At 45.3% G+C, this 22,762-nt stretch overlaps 1 long non-coding RNA gene across 1 annotated transcript in view; it reads left to right on the plus strand.

The window, feature by feature from the left end:
• Positions 1-1,671: 1,671 nt before the first annotated feature.
• Positions 1,672-22,762, plus strand: part of LOC129384997 (uncharacterized) — a 307,047-nt gene continuing 285,956 nt past the window's right edge. Inside the window, exon 1 of the long non-coding RNA XR_011894628.1 lies at positions 1,672-1,733. This is a non-coding gene — a long non-coding RNA (uncharacterized lncRNA). The remainder of the gene's footprint in view (positions 1,734-22,762) is intronic.

Below are 22,762 nucleotides of genomic sequence, written 5' to 3' on the forward strand. Positions count from 1 at the left end.
TAAGACATAGCAAGTTGAGTTACTTGTAATGCCTGCGTTAAATCGGGAAATATTTTGAGGTGTACAACAACAAAATAAGGAAATTTCCACAAGAACTAACTGAAATGTGCATACCAAAAAGAAGCAGACAAAAATGAACAATACTCTAGGCATATAAAGGCGTGGAACGGCAATTTCAAATGTAGCCTCCATTTTTCACAGTGGTGGCACAAAGCGCATTTTACATAGACGCAAATTCGTAAGCACGAAGTGTGAGTTATAAATATTAGTAATTATATATTTTCTGATATTTGTCGATATACAGAGTTACTGAAACAGTCCATGATAAACAATTATCTTTTTTGTCAGTAAGAACGTTTATGGCCCGTGACTGCTGGATTTATTATGTACCCACACTTTAATCGTTTAACCTTGTTCTTACGCATGGTTCACAGAATGACAATGTAGTGCTCGAGCTCGACGCAGTTTACTAAAACTTTTTATGAGTGTAGAAGTGAGTGTTTTCTGTCCTTATTGAATATTATCACTTTTGTAGCTAGCCTCCACCATTTACTTTTTACATTCCTTAAATAAAGAAGAGACAAAGGGCATTCGTTCGGTCAAAATAAACGGTACAAGAAATTCTTATTAACTATGCTGCGTGTACTGTTAAAACATTCGCAGGCGTACTTAGCTATCGCCTAAGAGACGCGAAGGCGAAAGCATTCTATAGCCCACTGTTATTCACTTTTATCCACATTAATCCACCTTAGTCCACCCTATTCCGCCTTAATATTTCTTATTACATCTCATTCCACCTTAATCGAACTCAATCCAGTTTTACCCGCCGTGTTTGAGTAGTGGTTTTGATGTTGCGCTGCTAAGCACGAGGTTGCGGGATAGAATCCGGGCCACGGTGGCCGCATTGCTATGGGGCGAAATAATAAAACACGAGCGTACTTAGATTTAAGTGCACGTGAAAGAACCCCAGCTGGTGCAAATTAATCCGGAGTCGCCCACTACACTGTGACTCATAATCAGATCGTGGTTTTGGCAAGCAAAACCCCACAGCTTACTTTTTTAATGAAACCTTAATCAACCTTAATCCAGCCTTATGCACATTATTTCGCCTTAATTTAATCACTGATTAATTATTAATTAAATTGCTAATCATTAATCATCTCTTATTCACGGCTGTACATGCTTTGGTTCGCTTCTGCCCGTCCTTGGGTCATCTTATATTTTCTCTACCTCATTACGCGACTTTGAAACCTAAAGATCTAAGCCTTTCAGCTGAAATAAAGCCGTAAAATTATAGAAACACCCTAGGGACCACAGCCGCACGAACGCCGAACCTGCCGCGTCCTGTGACGGGCTTGAAAGGCTCCGTACCCGTTTCACAATAGAATGTTTTGAGGAATGTTTTGAGGTATGATAAGTAGTCGTAGTTAGCGTGACTGATTTGGATAGTACCTCTATTGTCTACAGTTGCCAGGAAGTTCATCCTATACCCGTTTCGCTAATGCAGCATCAAATCTTCAATCGAACTTACTTTTTGCTCGGAACCTGCGCAACGATGCCACCGCGCGTACGAACACACTCAGATGCACGCAGGCCTGGTTTCTGTGGTGGTTTCGGGTGTGCGAGCAGCGGCGGCTTCATCCCCGATTTCAATGTATAACGCGTATTTCTCTGCGGCGAGGTCCAACCATGCAGCGTTGCAGATTCTCAGCCTGCTGTCAAAGGAATGCACGGTAAGTTCGAATGAACTTTAATTCTTTGTTGTGTCAGAAAGCTGTTCATCTACGTATCACTGAACCACCGCCTTCTTGTACGCCCGCTTTTCTATATAGCACGCTTCCTTGCTATAGGTTAATAATCTAGAGCTCATGGGAGTGCTTTTGTGACGTTCAGCCGTCGCCATTCTTTCTCGGCATAAAGCTGAATGGCATAGCGTACTCTATCACCCCTGCGAATTTAAAAATTTGTCGCCTAATCACTGGCCGGTGCTTCCTTGCCGCTTCGTGTACCCGCTGACAGAGCATGTACACGTAGTTGATGTGCCTGTGCGGCGGTCATTTGCATAGTGCGTCGTTGCACGAGTTTGTATCAGCATTGACAGCGTACTAATACCTTCTGCGTATACCTCACAACTGCTCATAAAAAAAATCAAAGCTCCCTTTTTACAGAAAGATGGTTGAACGCTAAGCTTTCTCCCAATTCAAACTGAATCAAAGTCCAAAGCCAACGACCACGCAATGAACCTAAGAACTGTTGAGCAACCTAATTCTATGCGTATGTGGTTTGATTGCTTGTTTAGGATTGTATTTATTGAACGTTGAAGTTGAATGGAGACGCATTTTGTTCAGCTGCATAGTCTTTATTTTATATCATGTAGCCGTTGATTACACGCACACACTCGCACTTTCACGGACGACTCTACATTTCCACTGTATTGCCTTGTGATCGCTCTGGTAGACGGCAAGAGGCTCTGCCATCGTAACGTGACACAGCCTGCTTGCAAACGTGAGATCAATACAGAAATGGTGTTGTCTCATGGGCCTATGCAGCGTCTTCAGTTTCAATGAGTGGCGACCTAGCAGGAAACTCAATCCATTTGCCGTGCTCTTTCGCCACATCGACGTTAATGTCACCGCACACGAGGATCGGCGTACTATGTGGCTTTAAGGTCTTCATCGTTTCTGCCAGGAACGTTTCCGTGTCCCAAGACATGTTCATTCTGATGTACACGCTGACGATAACATGACCAGTAGGCACCTCGGCTGCATAAGCGTCTCGGACATGGCTTCTGCATGCCGTTTTCGATAAACGGGATTGGGCTTACGGGCACGATCGCGCTCGCGCTTACGTTCGCTTACGGCAGCCTCATCTGCAGTGCGCTGCACCCATGTCGTACCCGTGGTGACGACCGGCAATGCATTACGTGACGCGCCTAACGCAATGCAGATATACACAGTTCATATGGGTAGCGCGGCGTTCAGCCATCTTTCTGTACGAAAGGAGCTTCAACTTTTTTCCAGATCCTTAGACGAGCCCGTGTTCACGCGCACGCGTGTCTCCGATAAGCAGGGAAGCTCAGTTAATCGTGACAAAGGGGGGGGGGGGGAAGGGTGTCATGCCTAGCAGACGCAATTTGCGCTTGCAGTGAACGTTGTGCGCATGCGCTACTCTTGCTGAGCTCGTTGCTTCGCGCCGTTATCAGGCACTGACGGTCGGCCCTATGGTCGGCCAGTCGACACTGGTGAGGTACTGCGAATGTAAACTGTAGTGTTATACCGAGATGTGTAAGTTGGCCTTCCTGAAGTGCGCTTTCGACGCTCACGGACGAATCAGTGAGACATAGAACGCTTCGCTCTAATAGGGCCCTAAAGCGCCGCCAGAGATGCCAGTTGCGCCTTACACTGGCGCACCGGCGTTAGATTACGCGCCACTGCTCAGAACGCTTTCGACTAACGCCGGAAACAAATTCGCAAGTCAGCTGCAGTTGTCACAGCACGATTATCTTTTCTTGGGGCATCGCACATTGTTTCCAACGCTGGCGGCAAACGAGTCGCTGGTAAGGCTGCGCTACATCGAAAAAAGAAAAGAACAACACTCGTAGCCGCGCGCCAGCCGGGGAGGATCAGATATCTTGCTTATCTGTCTTTCTCGTTTATCTTGATGTTTCCTTCTCTGTCACGCATAGGCCTGCGGGCGTCGTTGCGAGCGAGTCGAGGCCTTAGGGAGGAGTGACTAAGCGGCACGGCACGCTTCAACATTTACTAGGGAACGTGAGTGATTTTCATGACGTCACGCGAGCTGTCACAAAGAAGACGAGGAAGTGGCATGGGGTGCGCACGACGAGTCTTTCAAAGAGCTAGCTGCCTTTGAAACGAGAGAAGTATGCATTGTTAAAGAAGGGAATTGCGCTAAAAAAGACACGGACGAGTAAGGACATGGACGGGCGCAAAGTCGCCCGTCCATGTCCTTACTCGTCCATGTCTTCTTTAGCGCAATTCCCTTCTTTAAGTATGTACGACCGACTCGCCCAACAACGTGCTCTCCTGAAGTGTGCATGGAATCGCGGCCGAATGGTTAAACACCGCGGTGCTGTGCTCGACGGCAGAATTTCGATTCCACCATCGGTCACACATTATTGCCATGTTGCGTGGGGCTGTATAATGTGACTTCATCCGGACACAGGCGAAATCCAGGTCCTTAGGCTATGTAGGGCTTTCGCACTAAATAAGCAAGGTAGCTAACTGCGTTCTTGATTACTTGCGTCGTTTTTTGATACTTTCAACACTTTCTGTAAAACTGTTAGCATGTTCGACAAAAGTACGACCGAAAATAAAATAATCCTGTCCACTCTGGGACCTTCGAATCTATTCGAAGCCCTACAGGTTTAAGCGAGTACTTCTACTACAGTCGCATGTCCTTACAGACTAACTTTCACAATTCCATCATAAGATGACCATGTACTTGTCGCACGCACGTGCGTCTTTGTAGCTGAAGTTATTCTTTGTTCAGACGGCCAGGGACTTGAATTATCTCGTGAATCGAACTGTGTACCATTTCAAGGCTGCTATAGAAGAACTTTTTCTTTATCGAAGGAAAGCTCGCCCCTCTTGTAATAAATACCCTGACAGGGGTGTTTGAGGAATTAATAAATTATTTGAGCAGGTCAAATAGTGGACATTCCACAGAGATTATATGGATTATGGCTATGTATTGCCATGGACAGACTTAGGCTTATTTGATCGCCTTGCTTTTTAAAAGCAGAGCACTAAGGGCAAGGGTGAATATAGGTGACCTACTTGGCGTAACATTTGTGCTACAGTTAGTAGTGTTAAACTTTTTTTAGCAAAGTGCCTTCTAGCCACGACTGACCAAGGTAACACTCAAAGGTAACACAACATGGTATTGCCTTGCCTTTTATTCTCTGCCATTTTTGCTCATTAACCACAAAAAGCAGGTAATGCTGTTCTGAAGGAAGTATGTGAGGCTAGGCAGTATATTTTGCACATTTTGTCCGCAAGTTAGGGTGACGTATCAGTGCGCTTAATTTACTTCAACCTTATTGCACATATAGCATTGCCAGTAAATTATAATACTCAAGAAAATGAACGCAAGTCAAATTTATTGGATTAGGGTCTTTGGGGTTTTCTTTTCATTGTCCCTGATTTCGACATCTCCATCAGAATGACAACATGCCATTCTTCCTTTCTACATCTAGTAGATTGAAAGTGTCACCTGTTCTTTGCTGAAATTTGGCAGTTTCAAGCTCATCATAATCAAAATATTTCTTGCAGATGTACCAACAAAGTTTTCAGTTGGTCCATCACTGATTATGCCTGTTACGAATGCGAATGCAGTTGCACATGTAGTTACACAAGCCTTTTATTCATGAATGTCATCATGGCTACACGTATTTTCATTCCAGTGTGGAATAGCCTGGCATGAGTGCCAAGATTTGGGGAGATGAACGTGTGTGGCTGCTGAGATTTTTGTGTATGTTAACAAGCGATGATAGTGGTAGCGGCTGAAATTACGTGCAGGGCTTAGTTTTCTCGACTTGCCTACTTCGTAAAAACCTTCAGCGCAGAATCACTTCAAACTCCATCAAATTTAATACCAGAAAATCACGATTTACTTCTGCCAAAAATATTTTCGTTCGACTTGTTCATAAGTCGCGAACATAAAACACGCAAGACGACAATGGTAATACTGGCAAATATAGTGAAATACTGTTGTAAAAAACGGAAATCAATCAATAGTTAGTTCTGGTGCGGAAGAATGCAAAATGCCTAGACGGAATTTTCACCCAGCTTTTTTTATTATTTCTTATGGCTGTCGCACGTGCCAGCAGCAGTTTTTGTTCCTTGACAGACACGATCTATTTTTTGAGGATGCTCGGAACCAATTAGCCGAAGAAGTGCCTGGCTTTCGTGTCGCGTCAGGGCCACCCAATAGGAACTAAAGCAAAGACCTTAGTCGGGGGAGCGCCACAAGGGGGCTTTTTGCATGAGCTCCTGTGAACTTCTGGAATGTCCTGAAACGCGAAAGTACTGATGTCAATAATTGTTTCTTCGTGTTTTTACCTACCTTATTTCGAGTGCGTGAGAGATATATGACATATTTATTGAGAAGTCCCTGCTGGGTTCGAAAGGGAAATGGCGTGGCGGGACGCTAGTCCCGTAAAGCTCCCCTCCCCGTCAGACGCAGGCCTGGCCTTGAACCGTAGCAGTGTTTTCCACCTACCGGACAGCCCACAGCTGGTCTTTTGAGCATTCGCTGAGCAGTACAGCCTCCCACTGCTCAGGCTTAGTTATTTTAGCATTGTGGTTTATGCTGTGTCTGATACTGTACGGAGCTGATGGGCGTGCCATATAATGTGATGGAGGTCTATCTGACAGTGCGATGAGTATGCATCAGGTGTATTCGGTGCGTGAGTAGTGGTGTAGGGAAGGCGCTTGTTTGTAGAATTCTCCATATAGTTGCCTAATGTGTGTTTAATGATTTCTTGTTTAGTGATAGCGAACATTTGGATAGTATTAGAAGCTTTCTCCGTAAGTAGTTTATTTGTTCGTGTTGGGAAAGTGTTCTTTCTTGATCTGGTTCTTGTTCTGGGGGGGGCGTAGTCCTGTATGGGTCTCTTCGGGGATTTCTTGTCCGGAGCAAGATGGGCGACGCAAGAGACTCTCCCGGCTGATACTTGCTGAGGCAATATCGTGCGCAGCGTTGTTACCAATTAACCCTACATGGCCTGGCGTCCAGATAAGTCGAACAATTTCTGCAGGTAGGAAATCTTTCAATGAGAACTCGGTATGCTTGATGTGATATACGTATCTTGGTGTAATTAGGGCCATATTGTAGTCGATGATGGTGCATGATGCAGTGGTTAATGTGTATGCTAAAGATATCGCAGCCTCTTCCCTTTCTTCGTGGTATTTGGTATGTTTAGAGCTAGTTGCTCCGCTATCCATTTTTGTACCCGTATTAACTGCCAGGGTCATGGCTGGTTGTGACAGATACTTTTAGCACCAACATGGGCCACATCTACAGCGTCTTTGAGCACTTTGTTGAGTCTTAGAGCTCTTGCTTTCCATCGCTATGCGTTATAGTGTGGATACATGTTCCTTGTGGGGGGGGGGGGGGGGGGGGATTAGGAAAGTTTTCCTGATGTTCGGTGGAATAGCTCTCTTTTCTTTATTTCGCGCCTGGTATTGCATTGTCAGTATTGCCCGTCCTGTCTTCGTGTGTGTTAGACGTTCACAGTGTGATGCTCTACTTGCTTCTATAATTTCGTCCAGTGTCATTGTGTAATCCTAGGCTTGATAGATTTCGTTTGCTGTGCTTGAATGAAAGCGTAGTGCTTGTTTTATTGTTCAATAACGTGGTCAATAGCACCGATTTTTGAGGCAGGTCTTTGTCCCCCATGTTCATTGTGCGACTTGAGTCCCATGATGTTCAAGGTAGCAGTTATACCGCTAAAACTATGCGCATATATTAATATGTCTGACGCTCTACTATTAAGTTGCAAACTTCTTCTAGTATTGCAATATGGCTTTCGTTATCAAAAGTTTTTCTTAGATCGAGTTCGAGTAGGGATATGTATCCAGTTTAGGAGCTTGATTCGCATCTATGATTTGATAGTAGAGTTGGAGCATGACGTCTTACGTTGAGGGTTTTGCCCTGAATCCTATCATACTATGTGGCAGTTCCTCATTCATTTCAATGTGTGTCCCCGCAGGGGTGTCTGCGTCAGCAGGCGTTTGGTGTGTTGCGACACCACGTACCCGAGCACACGAGGGTTGGCCCATCCCGCGTGTAGCCGTGCGCGGCTTAGCCGTGTCTGGGGAAATGGGGACCCTGGGGGTTGAGCCGATGCTGGGTATTTCGACATTTAAGGCCCCCCGGCGGACGCAACACACCTTTTCGGCTTCGGCTTCACATAGCGGGTCGTCCAGACTGACCCACCTGGAGGAAGTCGGTTGTCGCCTTTTCCTGTCTCTCCCTCCTCGAATCTTCGTCTTTTTCTGTCACTCTTTGAGCTTTCCTGTCTTCTCCTCTCTTCAGTTTACTTCCTTCCTCCATGGCGGCAAGGGTTAACCTTGTGCGGCTATCCTACCTTCGGTACACCATACTTGGTTATAGTGATGGCGTACGACTGGCGTCGTGCAGACTTGTACGCAAGCTCTGCCGAGTCCCCTCGTTGGCCTCCGTGGTGGGCGCTCGGCGCTGTTGCCGAACAAACACATTTTCTTACGGCAGCGCAAACTTCTGCCTACGATCGTCGTCTGAAAAGATGCCGCACTGAAGCACTGTTCCAGTTCTCCTTTGGGAGCAACGCCCCACCATTTCGGAAGTATTATGTAGTGCACAGTGAAAACAACATACCGGTAAGGAAGCTCTCTCCATTCCTGGTAGCCAAGTGTCTCAAAGACAAAATCGGACCAACATACAAAGCATCGAAAATGCCTAGCGGTGATCTCCTCCTAGAACTAAACGACAAAAATCAAGCGCAAAAGCTCTCCAAACTTACCAGCATTGGCGACGCGACGGTTATAATTTCACCACACAGAACACTAAAAACAAGCCGGGGTGTGATATCAGATATCAGAGGAAGATTTTAGTGGCCTGAGCGATGAGGGACTCCTTGAGGGTTTCCAAGAACAAAATGTGACAAAAGTACAAAAAATTGTCATTCGTAGAAATGACCAATGATGATGATGTGTGGAGTTTTATGGCGCAAGGGCCAGGTGTGGCCAAAGAGCGCCATGTCTGTGGTAATGAGTTTGCGGTGTAATTATGATTGCTATGAAGCTGGTGTGAGGTGGCTGTAAAGAGGCCTTAAAATATACGCTCTAAAGTGCGTAAAATCTGTATGATAAAATTATGGCGATGACGTATGACTTGTACTATGAAAATTTAGATGCATATAAAAAGAATGATAGGATAGGTAAAATATATCACGATTATAAGAAATGCCAGAGCACTACTGCCTCCTCAGAGCCCTTGAAGCACAAGGGCCTGGAGGCATGTGCTACGCAAAACAATTATCGCAGTGGCATCCTCTCGAGAGAGGAGGCGCTACGAATTCATGGGACTAATAACATGTAAGACGACATCTCTGAGGAAACCTAGGACACTATTTGTATTAAAAATCGGTTCTGGACCGAGAAACATTAGAGGATGAAGAGGAATGTGTTGGCGGTATGCTAAGGAAAAATGTCTCCTTCTCTCAGATTCGGCTTCCCGACACTCCAGGAAGACGTGGAGTACGGTCAGCCTCTCCCCGCATCTACCACAGTTTGGAGGCTCACTTCCGGTCAGTACAAAGTTATGGGTGCCATATTTGTGTCCTATTCTTAAACGACAGAATAGGACATCTGTTCGGCGCGATTTTGTTGTAGAGGGCCAGAGTCCTAACTGTGGCTTTATTAGGTGGAGCTTATTATCTTTTTCCACGTCCCACATGCGTTGCCAGTGGGCCCGCAGCCGTCTTCGCAAGAAAGGCCTCAGATCTGTGACAGGCACCTCGGCGGTAGGGTTAACGGCTTGCGATGCTATAGACGTGGCCATCTCGTCCGCCAGAACGTTGCCCTCGATGTTCCTATGGCCAGGCACCCAGCATATAATGATATGCTGGTTAGATATGTACGCTTTGCACAAGACGGAATATAGTTCATTAAGTACTGGATTTTTGGGTCTATAGGGTGACATCAAGGCCTTCACGACGCTTAGGGAGTCTGTATATATCGCTGACTTTTGGAGTTTTGATTTTCTTATATGCTTCACAGCAGTCAGTAATGCGTAGGCCTCGGCCGTAAGTATACTTGTTTCCGGATGTAGTACATTGGATTCTGAGAAGGATGGGCCGATGGCAGCATACGACACCCCGGCATTAGACTTCGAAGCGTCTGTGTAGAACTCGGCGCAAGAGTGCTTGTGCTGGAGTTCTAGGAAATGAATTCGTATTTCGATCTCTGGTGCGTGTTTTGTTACCTCTAAAAAGGATATGTCGCATTCTATGACCTGCCACTCCCAAGGCGGTAACAATTGGGTTGGATGCATTAGGCGAGGCTCGAGTAGTGGGACATGTATCTCATCACTAAGCTCCCCCACTCGAAGCGAGAAAGGCTTTCTTACAGAGGGGCGATTATGGAAAAGTGTAGTGCAGGTCATATCGTTAACAGTGTTGAAACATGGATGTTGATTATTGGAGTGCACTTTAAGGAACTATGTGAAGCTGATGTAAGATCTTTGCAGATTGAGTGGCCACTGATTCGATTCTACATACAAGCTTTGAATGGGGCTAGTTCTGAATGCGCCTGTGGCCAGACGGATACCCAGGTGGTGGATGGGATCCAGCATCTTTAGTGCACTCGGGGCGGCAGAGCTGTACACTATGGCGCCATAGTCTAACCGAGATTGAATAAGGCTCTTATAAATATTCATTATACATTTCCTGTCGCTACCCCATGTTGTGTGTGATAGCGTCTTTAGTAAGTTCATAGTTTTTAGACATTTAGTTTTGAGATATTTTATGTGCGAGATGAAAGTAAGCTTAGAGTCAAGTATTACACCTAGAAATTTCTGTTCTTTGTTGATAGGTATTTGTTGTCCACCCAGTTCCATGCACGGGTCTGGAACCAGACCTCTCTTTCTTGTAAAGAGAACACATGAACTTTTGTGGGGGTTGACTTTAAATCCATTTTCGTCTGCCTACTTAGATATCTTGTTCAAACTCTGCTGTACTTGTCTTTCGCACACTGCAAGGTTACATGATTTAAAACCTATTTGTATGTCATCTACGTACACGGAATAAAATATAGCTGGTGGTAATGAAGCGCGGAGTGTGTTCATTTTAACTATAAAGAGCGTGCAGCTGAGCACACCTCCCTGGGGTACACCAGTCTCCTGTATAAATGGACGTGATAGTACATTCCCAACTTTCACGCGGAAGGTACGGTTGGACAGGTAACTTTCTATCAGTTTTAGCATATTGCCATGGATGCCCATTCTCGACAAGTCTCGCAAGATTCCGTACCGCCACGTTGTGTCGTACGCCTTCTCCATATCCAGAAATACCGATTGGAAAAACTGTTTGTGGACGAAAGCGTCGCGAATATATCCTTCAATACGTACAAGATGATCGGTTGTGGACCGCCCTTCTCTAAAGCCACACTGACAGGGATCTAGCACTTTCTTCAGTTCAAGGAAGTGAATTAGTCGTCGATTAATCATCTTTTCAAATACCTTACAAAGGCAGCTTGTGAGGGCTATCGGGCGGTAACTTGCCACTGAGGAAGGGTCTTTGCCTTGTTTCAAAACAGGGACAACAATGGCTTGTTTCCATGCGGTTGGAAGGTACCCCACAGCCCAAATAGTGTTAAAAAGTGCAAGTATTGTAACTTGCGTGTCACTGTGTACGTTTTTAATTATTTCATACATTATTCTGTCCGATCCTGGCGCAGAGCTCTTGCATGCGTTCAAGGCAGCTCTCAACTCTGCAATACTAAAAGGACGGTTGTATGGTTCATTCTGACGACATTTTCTGATTAGAGGCTTACATTTTTCTATTTGTTTGTGTTTGAGAAAGGATTGTGAATAATTTGTTGAACTTGACACGTTCTCAAAATGCTCCCCAAGTGAGTCTGCCTGGTCTTGTAGTGTATCGCCCTGTGTGTTTACCAGGGGGAGTGAATGTGTTTGCCGCCCTCTAATCCTATTAACTCTGTCCCAGGCTTTGCCCTCATCCCTAAACGAGTTAATACTCGATAAAAACTTGTGCCAGCTTTCTCATCTGGCCTGTCGGCGGGTTCGCCTGCCTTGGGACTTTATTTTTTTAAAGTTCATAAGATTCTCTGCAGTGGGAGAAGCGCGTAGCAACCCCCACGCCTTGTCCTGATTCTTACGGGCGATCCTACATTCGCTGTTCCACCACGGTACACGTCGTTTGCATGCCAGACCACTCGCTTCGGATATGCATTTTGATGCGGCATCTATTATGAATGATGTAAGATACTCTACAGCAGCATCAATTTCTAGAGAAGACATATCGGCCCATGAGATGTTAGAGTTCAAAATTTCTCCCAGTCGGCTGTGTCTATCTTCCACCTAGGAGCTTGCGGAGGATATTCGTTTTCTTTAGACGTTCTTATTATTATGGGAAAGTGGTCGCTCCCGTGAGGATTCTTCGTAACTTCCCATTCAAGTTCGAGCAGTATAGACGGGGGAACTATAATAAGATCTATTGAAGGAAATGTTCTGTTTGCTAGAGAGTAATATGTGGGTTCCTTTTTATTCAGCAAGCACGCACCGGAAGAAAAGAGGAACTGTTCAACAAGACGACCTCGCGCGTCTGTACGAGAGTCGCCCCACAGGGAGCTGTGCGCATTGAAATCGCCAAGAACAACATAAGGTTCTGGCAATTCGTCTATAAATGACTGAAATTCATGCTTGTTTAATTTGAAGTGTGGGGGTACATAAAGCGAGCAAATGGTGACGAGTTTATTTAAAAGAACAGCTCGAACCGCCACTGCTTCAAGGGGCGTTTGTAGCTGTAAACCCTGACAGGAGATACTTTTATGGACCAAAATGGCAACACCGCCTGATGATACGACTGCATCATCGCGATCTTTGCGAAACTTGACATACGGTCGGAGAAAGATTGTATGTTGTGGTTTTAGGTGTGTTTCCTGTAGACACAGCACTGTTGGATTGTGTTTTTGGATAAGCTCTTGCACATCATCAAGGTTCCTAAGAAGACCTCTGATGTTCCATTGAATTATTTGTGTATCGATATTGGGAGCAAATGGGTGCTGTGTATACGGAAACAGAAGTATTAATTACGCAGATTTCAGTGATTAAACTAGAGCCCTTTCGAGGCCCTGTAATAGGGGTTTTGTTCTTTCTGGAGCGCTCGAGGGAGCCTCGCCGCTCCTTAGGCGCTTGGTGCGCCTTGAGGATGGGTGTAGTGTCCATCGCCTCTTGTGAGGCGCCGGACACGTGCTCTTGCGAGCGGGAAGTTACCAGCGAGGGTCCCGCATTGGAGGGCAAGACCCCTGCGCCCACCAGCCCGGAGGTCGATGGGGCTCCCTGGGGGATTTGGCTGCACCGGCCGTTGCCAGCGCTGGAAGGGGCCTCTGAGGTTGGGGCAGCCTCGGCTGCGCCCACCTTCGTGTTCGATGCCCCGTCTGCTGGGTTGGCGGAGCAGCGCTAGCTGCAACCGCCGCGGGGGCAGATGGCGTAGCTGCCGACTCACTGACTGTGGGCCGGACAGCCGCCGGAGGCCGTTGTGACGCTGCCCCCTGACGCGTCACATCGGCAAAGCTTTTCTTGGGCAGGTATAAAACCCGCTTGCGTGCCTCTTTGAAGGTGATATTTTCCGTGCCTTTAATTGTAACAATTTCCTTTTCTTTCTTCCAGGATGGGCACGACCGCGAGTACGCGGCGTGCTCCCCATCACAGTTTACACAGCGGAGAGCGTTCTCAGAAGTTTCAGTGGTGTGTTCATTGGCACTGCATTTAGCACAAGTTTGGCGGCCTCGGCAGCTCTGCGAGCTGTGGCCGAAGCGCTGGCATTTGAAACATCGGAGTGGATTAGGCACGTAAGGCCTGACACGGAGCTTTATGTACCCGGCCTCGATTGATTCGGGCAGAACACTTGAATTGAAGGTGAGAATTAGGTGTTTGGTTGGAATTTCTTTACCATCGCGCCTCATCTCTATTCCATTCACATTAACAACATTTTGCTCATTGAAGCCCTCTAGGAGCTCTGCCTCTGTCAGCTGAAGCAGGTCATCATCTGAGACAACGCCGCGTGTAGTGTTCATAGTGCGGTCTGGAGTCACTGTCACTTGAAAGTCACCAAAAGGCACTAGATTAGGTAGCTTTTCGTATTGTTTCAGGTCACGGAGCTCCAAAAGGAGATCTCCACTTGCCATCCTTGATGCCTTGTAACCTGGACCAAGAGCCTCAGTTACAGACTTAGAAACTAGAAATGGGGAGATTGTGCGTACTTGTTTATCTAGCTTTTCTGAATGAATGACGTGAAATCGTGGGAAGTTGGGTCTTTGTCGTCCAAAAAACTGAAATATATCTTCGGTGCGCCCTCTTTTCTGAGGGCGATCAGGAAGCGGAGGGAAAGAGGTTGCCATAAAGGGATTGAATTTTCGGCAATAACGCCAACCACCCACCGTGGAGCCCTACAAGGGAACGCTACAGGGACTGTAAAAAGCAGGTCCTGTAAGCGCCAGCTGTACGTTATCACTATAACCAAATATGAGATAACCTAGGTAGAAATGACCAAGAAATCCCGACAAAACATGTTTTACTTACATTTCGAACAAGCGAAATGCCTACCTCTCTGGAAGCAGGGTATGTAAAAGTAAACCTGAGACCAGATATCCCAAACCCAAGATGGTGTTTCAAGTGCCAACGGTTCGGACATGCATGCCGAGGCCAGGCAACATGTGCTAAATGCAGCTCCAATGATCATCAATCTGAAAACTGCACTTCTTCCCCATATTGTATTACCTGCAAAGGAGACCATCCAGCCTACTCGCAGTCTTGCCCATGCTGGGAAAAGGAAAAGGAAGTAATTGCACTAACTATGAAAGAAAAATTTCGTTCCTTGGAGCCAGAAACTGGCGATCGTACCTACAGCGAAGAAGTTATGCCGACATGACGCAGGCAGGGGCAGCGTCACAAAGGCCTCCGGAGTGCTCCGAGCCCACGCGCAGTGGTGCCGCAGTGACCCCTCCCGCCCCCGTGGTGGAAGCAGTCAGTACTGCTCCACCCTCTTCGAAGGCCCTGCAGACACCAGTCCCACAGGGCCCTAAGATCAAGCGAACCCAAGGCCCGAGGCACGTGTCTTGGCGCCCAACTCTCGGTCCTCCAGCGCCTCAGAGAGAGCGATGGAGGTCGACGCAAAACCCCCGGTGTCATGGACACGGAAGGACAAGCGCTCTCTCGAGCACGTAAAGAGGTACAAATACCCAATAATCACCCAAATAAGAAGGCGATAACCTGAAGGTTATCGCTCCTTAGTATCAGCCTTCTTCAGATCTATGTCACCTAACATATTTCCCATCACCTATTCATTTGTTAATGCCTTTTTTTTTACTTTTCAATTTCATAATGGCTTTTATTATTCATTGGAATTGTAGAGGTCTTTACATAACTTAGGTGACATTAACGACCTCTTGCTTAACTTCTCTCCTGTGGCCTTATGCTTACAGGAAACAAACCTAGGTGAAAAACACAAACATATTTTAAAAGGTTTCACTATTGTACGGCGCGACCGTACTCAGACGAACCGGCTTTCGGGTGGTGTAGCCATTGTTGTGTAGGGCGGTATTGCAGCTAGAGAAGTTCCCATTACCACTCACTTAGAAGCCGTTGCTGTCACCATCATAACTCACAAAACCCTCACCATTTACTCGCTGTATATCGCACCCCAAACCCATTTTACCACTAAACACTTAGAAAATATAACAGGTCAATTACCGGAGCCATTTGTTTTAGTGGGGGATTTTAATTCTCACAGTACTCTTTGGGGCAGTATCAAAACTGACCAAAGTGGGCAAATGGTTGAAGATTTTATTCTGTCAAATGATATCTGCCTTTTAAATTCAGGTGCACCGACAATCTTTTCACCGACTTCCCGCACTTTTAGTTGTTTAGATTTAGCGTTTTGCTCACCATCTCTTTTCAGTGATCTTAAATGGGAAACCCTCGACAAGTCTTATGGCAGTCATCACTTGCCCGCAATCCTCAAATTTTTATCATCACCGCCAACCTTAGTCACTAGGCCACGCCAGTGGAAATTACAGCACGCTGACTGGCCGGTTTTCATGGAAAACGCGAAATTGCAACTTGTCTTTTCACAAGAACTAAGCATTGACGAACTTAACAAAAAAATCACTGAGGTCATAATATCTGCAGCAGAAAAGGCAATAGCCCAGTCATCCGGTATTTTGCTTAAAAGGCTAAATCCCTGGTGGACAAACGAGTGTACCGAAGCCAAAAAGAAACAAAATAAGGCCTGGGGAATCCTACGGAGGTACCCCACTTATAGTAACCTTTTAAATTTCAAACAGGCCAAAGCCAAAGCACGATTTATTCGAAGACAGGCAGAGAAATCGTCATGACAAAAATACATATCTTCAATTAATAATACCGTCGCGTTAAAACGAATGTGGGACCAGGTGAGGAAATTTAAAGGAGAGTACGCATCCTACACAGTACCACTACTCACGTGTCCAGACACACAAACAACACTAAAGGACCAGGCCGACTTATTAGGCGAACACTTCTACAAGGTCTCCAGCTCAGCAAACTACTCAAATGCTTTCTTAAAATATAAAAAGTCGGCAGAAAAACAGAGACTGCCCACTACTGGGGCTTCAAATGAACCTTATACCGTCCTCACAACGCAAGAATTGAACAGGGTTCTCTCTGCCGGTAAAAAAACGGCAACAGGCCTTTACCGTGTCCACTACACAATGCTGAAACACCTATCTCAAGCATCAGCAGAAACACTGCTCAAGTTTTTCAACAAGATCTGGGAATCTGGAGTAATGCCTACAGACTGGAAAAATGCAGTAGTCGTGCCTTTTTTTGGAATCAGATAACCCCGCAACGTCCCCAAGAAACTACAGGCCCATTGCGTTAACAAGCTGTCTAGCCAAATCCTACAAGAGTATCATAAACATAAGGCTCACATTCATGCTTGAATCAAGGAGCCTAAAAGACATGCACCAGTGCGGATACAGAAAGGGCTGCTCGGCAACTGACCACCTCGTACGACTAGAACATGAAATACGTAACGCGTTTCTACACAAACAACACTGTCTCGCAGTATTTTTCGATCTAGAAAAAAGCGCATGATACCACGTGGCGGTATGGGACTTAGAGACCTGGCTGACTTGGGAGTGCGTGGCGGAATGCTAAACTGTCTATCTGATTTTATGGCAAATAGAATATTTCAGGTACGTCTCGGCACCATACTTTCACGCATACTTACACAGGAAAATAGCGTTCGACAGGGTTTTATTCTGAGCACGGCACTCTTCATAATCAAAATGAACTCTTTCAATAAGATCATTCTATCCTCTGTTATGCACTCAATATATGTCGACAATTTGCAAGTGGCTTGCCGCGCCTCAAATCTACCCACTTGCGAAAGACAACTACAAAGAACCATAAATAATCTTACACAATGGGCTGACAAAAATGGATTCCGTTTTTCAACAGACAAAACTGTTACAGTTCTCTTCTCCCAGAAACGAGGGATACACTTCAATCCAGTTCTAACATTGGATGGTACAATACTGCCGGTCAAAGAAGGCTACAAAATTTTAGGTGTAACATTTGACACAAAGCTGAATTTCCTGGCCCACATTAACACAACTAAAATTAAAGCAAATAAAGCATTAAATATTCCCAAGGTGCTATCGCACAAGCACTGGCGGTCTGACCGAACTTGTCTACTACGTATATACCGGTCCCTTGTACGTAGCATCCTCGACTACGGTAGTGTAGTTTATGGTGCAGCTAGGCAGTCATACATCAAGCGACTTGATCCAGTTCATAATCTTGGCCTACGACTGGCGAGCGGTGCCCATAGAACATCGCCTGTCCAAAGTTTATACGCTGACTGCAGTGAGCCTTTCTTACAGCAACGCAGAGCACTACTTACACTTTTCTATGTCCTACAAATTCGGTCATCACCACAACTTATATGCTACAGCATCGTAACACAGTGCAAATAACGGATACGCTACACAAATAAACCGAACATGATTCGGCCACTAGTCTTGCGACACGAAGAATACTGTCAGACGTATGATGTTCTTCATGAGGCCCTGCAGGTTGCTGAAAGGCCACGAAGATTGCCACCATGGTACAACTCTTCACAGCTATGTGACTGGACACTAACACATCTAAAGAAAAAGGACATTCCAAAATAACACATATAACAAGGGTTCCTAGCTATTCAAGAAAAGTATAAAAACTATGCGGAATTTTACACTGACGGTTCTAAAACACAAGAATACGTAGGTGTCGGGATCATAACGAAAAATGTGGAATATAGCATTCGTATAAATAATTTTTTTTCAGTCTTTACCGCCCAAGTTTATGCGATATGGGCGGCAGTAAAAAAATCACCACCAACAAGCAGATAAATGCCATCATATATACCGATTCGTTGAGCGCACTCAGAGCTCTAAACCTGAACTCCGCGTCTGAACCCCTGCTTTGCGTTATCCTAAACATGGTGGCTTATAATAAATACCGGAGAACCATACGACTCTGTTGGGTCCCAAGCCATGTTGGGATACCATGGAATGAAGCAGCAGATACATGCGCGGTCATGGCAGCGCATGAAGGCATAACACAAACAACACTTCCATACAGAGACAGTATCTGAGCTATTCATAAGGCCCTGGCACCAAAGTGGCAACTAGATGGGGACTCTTGTATAAATAACAAGTTACACACAATAAAATCCCTGCTCAGCGAGTGGAAGTCGTTCAGTCGCCAGCAACGCTTCCATGATTTGATCCTATGTAGTCTCCGAATCGGGCATGCACACCTGACACAATTTTATACTTCAAAACGAAAACCCGCCAACTTGCGAGAAGTGCCATACTCACAGTAATGCACACTATTATGGCATGTCCAAATATTGAAACACAGAGACAAAAGCTTTTACAGAATCTGTATAACTTACACATACCTTTTCACCCCGCCTCAATACTCGGAGATGAACCGCTAGTGCCCTTCACTGACTTGTTTAGCTTTCTAGAAGAAACCGGCTTTTTATACAAACTCTAAAGTAACGCAGCTTCTGCTGCTTTAACATTTGAATTCTTATTATCTTGTGGCTGGCGCAGCATGGCCATAGTCGCTTTTGAGCCATAAAACCCGAATTAACAAACTTTCAATGTGTGTAGTAAGTATCGTTAGCATTGTGTGTTCCATTGTCTTTCCGAGGCATGCTGTCAGGGAGATTAGGCGAAGATTATAAAAGTGTATTGTTTTCCTCGGCTTTGGAATACATGTCACCTTTTGCTTGCTTCCTGGTCTGTGGTAGCCGTCCAGATTCGCATAATTCCTTCATGTATGTCAGTAGAGCTTTAATAGTTTCCTTGTCCGCATTCCTAAGAATTGTATTTGTGGTGCGGTCTTCTCCAGGAACAGAATTGGCGTGAAGCACACCTATCGCCTCTTGCAGTTCTGCCATAGTTATCAGAGTGTTCATTTTACGGTTATGTCTTTCTTAGTATTGCGGTTTCGTCGCGGATGTATGGCCTCCTATGTATTTTTCTTTAAGGTAATCCAGTACCTGATCATTGGCTCCTGTGAGTTTCTGTAGCAGTTTCTACAAGTTTTGTTGCTGTATACGTGTTGCTTTCATCTAAAACGTGCCTCGGAATGTCCCATGTTTTAGATACATTCGGCTTCATTTCGTTGCACACAATATGCCACTGCTGATTAGTTAGTTGCGATGCATATTGTCGCTCTTGGTTTAGCAGCGTTAATTTTTCGCAAAGCCGGCGGTTGAGTCTCTTCCTTTTATAATTTTTCTGAAGCCCGTCCAATGCTTCGAGCATGTGTAGAAGTTTATTATCAACTTGTAGACCAGCCTCCTTAGGCATATCTGTGGTTGCTTTTTGCGCATAGTGGAATAGCTGTTTAATTCATTCTTCTAGGTTCGCCTCCGATCTGTCCGTGGACGTCCGTATTGCTCGGATTGCTGTAAATGCATCGCAGTTTGTGATGGATAAAGGATGTCCTTCTCTTCTTTGACATGGAGCTGCTTCGATCAGAGTTTGGATCATGAAATGATGGCTTCCGAAATTCATTGCTGCACTAACCATCTAGCTTTGTCAATACATTTGGCTAGCGTGAGATCTAGTGTCGTGTCTCTTGAAACACTATTTGCCATGCGTGTAGGTTGATTAGGTTCCGTAAGCGATGAGTAACGATGTTGGCAGATGTCCTGACATAGTTGGCGTCCTTTTCGTCTATAATATAGGTAGTCCCGAGCAAGCGCCGGTGCATTCAAATTACCCTGCACTAGCAGAGATTCTCTGTGGGAATGTTCAACCGCTGCCGTGAAAACTTCTCGAAGCCGGTGTTGTTGCCTAGGGCTGCTATATATATTGAGGATAAACAAACTGGATTTGCGTTTATTCGAGGGTGAACTAATTTGAAGAAGTATGTGTGGTGGGCTATCTCGAAAAGGGTCATTTTGTATGACCATGATGTTTCTTCTAACGAGTGTGGTGAGCATTGGTTTTTGATTTGCATTCCGTTCCTGAAAGTAAAAAGGTGCATATCCCATTAGTTTTCCTTCCGTCATAGGCTCTTGAAGAGCAATGAAGCCTGCTGAACTTTGCGTTGTAATTGTGTGTAAGCGTTGTTGCACAACCCCATGTTTTCTTTTGTACCCCGACAATTCCATTGCCAGACAATGTACTTATTTGACTTATTACTGTGGGACGTACGCTGCCATCGTTATCATTATTATTGTTATCCACCGGCTGGGGGCAAGCCTTAACGCTGGCCTTCTTGATTGTTGCTCCTCTATCGCTATACGCTGGTTCTTCTATTTCCCTTTTCCTAATTTCTTCATAGTTCTGAGAAATTCTTGCGCTAGTTCTGAATGTTGTTGTTCCTGTGCTGATTCAAGTGATTGGGTTGCATTGATGAGGGCAGATTTTATGGATACAAAAATCACTACCTGAAGTGCTCCTTCCGTTGTTGATGATGTAATAGCAGGATGGATAACTGTAGTGACTCCCATTGAACCGTCTTGACTCCCATTGAACCGTTATCTCTGATCTGGGCTTCTCTAACGTTCGTGGCGTTGGAACCGTCCCTAAGGCGGATGACGATCTTTATGTCATTCTCCTGTGGTTTAGACATTCTTGGTATTCTTCATTTGTAGTTTATATGCAGTTCTAACCATTGCATTTCTCTCATGGAGTCGTGCGTTGGTTTATTTGCCCGATGCTGTCGTTATTGCATATTCGTGTTCTTATGACTGACTAGTCAGCCATCCGGATTCTTCCTTGTAATCCTCTGATGCAATGTCTTTTCCTTCCACCTCCACCACCTCTATTGTTCGGGCAGGCCGACTGGTTAGGCCTCGACAATAGGCCTAGGATCCCACTGTTGCATGCTTGCTTTACTCAGCGCAGTGGTGGCGAAGTTGACGGCACCAGCTGCTGCTCCTCGGGTGGTCGCGCAGCTGCTTGGAAGGCGGGCGTTCACTTCGTTAAGATTAACGAGACGGCGGCGTGGCGTCGTAAGAATTATTCAAATAAAGTCACTTGTAGAGCTGCGAACCAGATGTGGGTGGTCTTACCGGAGTGCTGATAACTTCCCGAAGAACTCCTCGGTAATGGTAGGGTACACGCAGCAACACTTTCGCCGGCATAACCTCGGAAAACTGGAACCCATACCAGGTGCGTTCTGCTCTCTCCTCTTCTTCTTCCCGTTATTACGGGAGCACCACCAGCAATTAGGCAACAGTTTCTTAGAAAAGTAGCCTTGAGTGTTTGGTGCAATACTTCTGGCTGTGTACATATTTAGAGACAATTTAATACTGAAAAATGAAAAATAAAGTATACAGAAAAGTGCTCGAGACAAGGCAGAAGAGCCCCTACAATATAACGATTTTGTTTGCAACCACAGGTAAAGGCGTCACTCTCATAAAGCAATATTTTTAGCCAATTTTTCTCTCTTCGTTCGGCTTTACTTGACTCGTCTTGAAGGTGCACTCGTACCAGTGGGGAATTGTGTAACGCCAAAATGAAGTAACGCATAAAAATACCTAAGAACATCTTTTTCACAATTATTCATGGTGACGGAGGAGGAATTTTACAACAAAGAACTAAATGTTTCAGAAAAATCTCTAATATATAGCAATTATACATTACATATTCTTTTGCTTAACTATCATCACGGAAAAGCTCTCGCCAGCACAAAAAACGCTACTGTAGGCTGTAGCGCATTACGTAAAATTGTAATGTCGAACGCTAATGACACACATCTATACTATAAATTGGGTTTTGCAGAGTTTAAAATTCAAGGTTTTGTTATGTTCAAGCTTTTTTTTTTCGTTGTGCTCTCAGGAGAGAACAACGATGTGGTTGCCAGAATCGTTGACAGAGATTGTGAACGTCTTCTACATGCGATGTAAGATAATTTGGGGCCTCTTGTACGGAGGCTGGAGACAGCGTCGAGTGGGGTCCAACTTGTTTAAACTCGTTCCATAATCTTGTTCCAAATTGACAAGCTGTGGTCGGTGTTGCAGGAATGCGGGCTGGAGAAGCGATTGCTCATGTGTTGGGGGCACTACTGAGGGTCAGACGTGTTCGCTTGTGTAGGGCAGAGAAATTCAGCAAGAAAACGTACAGACATGCCATACACGATATAGGCTGGAGAATGGGCTGTGTATTCTTTAGCAGCTGCGCAAAGCCCAAGCCTAGAGTAGTGACCCATTGAGAAGAAGCGCCGTTAGCAAGGAGGGCAGCCTTCCGTGGGTGGTGAAACCACTCTACTGGGTCGTTGCTTATCCTTTTTTATTGAAGTGAAAATGAAACAAAGATCTTGTCATATTATAATGGTGAAGTCCACTCCTTTTCGCATAGCAGAAACAATATAAAAATATGTCTCATGAAAATGAAAGAAAAAAAACACGTCATAGGGCCAGAAATTCACAGCACACAGTCCTATGCACCCATGAACATATATATAT

Source organism: Dermacentor andersoni, chromosome 5, assembly GCF_023375885.2.
Source record: "Dermacentor andersoni chromosome 5, qqDerAnde1_hic_scaffold, whole genome shotgun sequence".
Taxonomy (NCBI): Eukaryota; Metazoa; Arthropoda; class Arachnida; order Ixodida; family Ixodidae; genus Dermacentor; species Dermacentor andersoni.